Below are 1,620 nucleotides of genomic sequence, written 5' to 3' on the forward strand. Positions count from 1 at the left end.
AAGGTTGGCATACCATGGGGCCATTTTGGTGCCCATAGCTCTTCCTAGTGTCTGGAGGAAGTGTTGCTTATTAAAAGTGAAATTGTTGTGCATGAGAATGAAATGTATAAGGTCAGTAATATCTTTGGGTCCATACTCTGAGTTGTAATCTTGCTCCTGTGGATATGTAAGGCAGGCTTGGATGCCATCCTGGTGTGGGATATTTGTATATAGGCTGGTAATGTCCATGGTGGCTAGGAGGGTGTTGCTGGGAAGATGGTCTGTGTTTTTAAGTTTCTTTGGAAAGTCTGTAGTGTCTTGGACAAAACTTGCTCTGTGGGTGACAAGCGGTTTTAGGATTGATTCAATGAAACTTGATATTTCCTCAGTTAGGGTCCCATGGTTTGACATGATAGGTCTGCCAGGGTTCCCTCGTTTGTGGATTTTAGGGAGCATGTAAAAAGTCCCAGGGTTGGGTAGTGGCGGGGATCAAGGTCTGTAGTTTTTCTTGTAGTCGTGATGGAAATGATTTGATGGTATTGTTGAGAGTCATGGTGAAACCTTTTATGAAACAATGAATTTTTTTAAATGGAAAATTTCCCACAGAAAAATAAAGCACTGGAAAAATTTCCTTCCTACATCTCTGGTTATATCTTCATTTCTGATAGACAGCACACTCTTCTCTTTTTTGACTGGTATGGTTCTTCTCCTTGGGAGTGAATCCTCAGTAACATGAACCTGTCTTTTCCAGGTGTTTGCATGTTTCTCTGATCTTTTTCCTTTTTGCTGCATATTTTGTCTGCTGATTTGCATCTATTGATCTCTCTTGCTGTTTCTCTCTCCTTTGTGGGCTGAAATCACGTTTAGATTCCACTCTGTCTTCCTTCTTTTCAGGGATGGGGATTGGCTGCTCTTTTCTTCATGCCATCTTTTTATCCTCTTACCTGTTTCTCCTCTTTGTCTGTCAACATACTACGCTAATTCATCAGTTCTACCTCCCCCATCAATACTTTGCCTTGTTCTCAGTCACATGCTTCCATGGCTTCCCTTTCTCTTCTAAAGATCTAGCCATCAATTCCTCAGATGGCATGTCTATGAGGCATCTCACTTGCATGCACACCCTTGTTTCTCCTTTATTCCATCACCCGCTCATATTCCTATCTGAGCTCCACCATTTGTTTTTATTTCCAGTCCTTTAGGCTTCTCCTTCATAAGCATCGTCAGGCAACCACATGCACAAATACCCACCATTATGGACCAATGTAAGGATGACAAACATCCTGCAGCTTGCACAACCTGTCCTCTTAATTTCCCCATCTTGCTTGGATGCTCTTCTGTGGATGTCACAATTGCCATTTTCTGCCCTTTAAGCTTTCAAGAAAGAACCCTGGAGGAAAAGGCTTTTGGGAAAGAACAAAACCAAAACACAACTCACAAACACCACACCACATTCCTGGCAACCCATCCTGGTTATTGGCTTCCAGTTTCACTGGCAGTCCAACTTTTATAGCTTAGGTCAGCCCTGCACTTCCTAGTTAAGCTTAGTTGGGGAAGGTGTTAAAAGCCTGCTGCTGAACACAAGCCCTAGCCCATGGGCGACTGGTGCCTTCTGAGTTGGGGGGGGGGCACTTGCCCCCCCCC

This window comes from Gavialis gangeticus, unplaced genomic scaffold (genome assembly GCF_001723915.1).
Source record: "Gavialis gangeticus isolate Ggan-Ray unplaced genomic scaffold, GavGan_comp1, whole genome shotgun sequence".
Classification (NCBI taxonomy): Eukaryota; Metazoa; Chordata; order Crocodylia; family Gavialidae; genus Gavialis; species Gavialis gangeticus.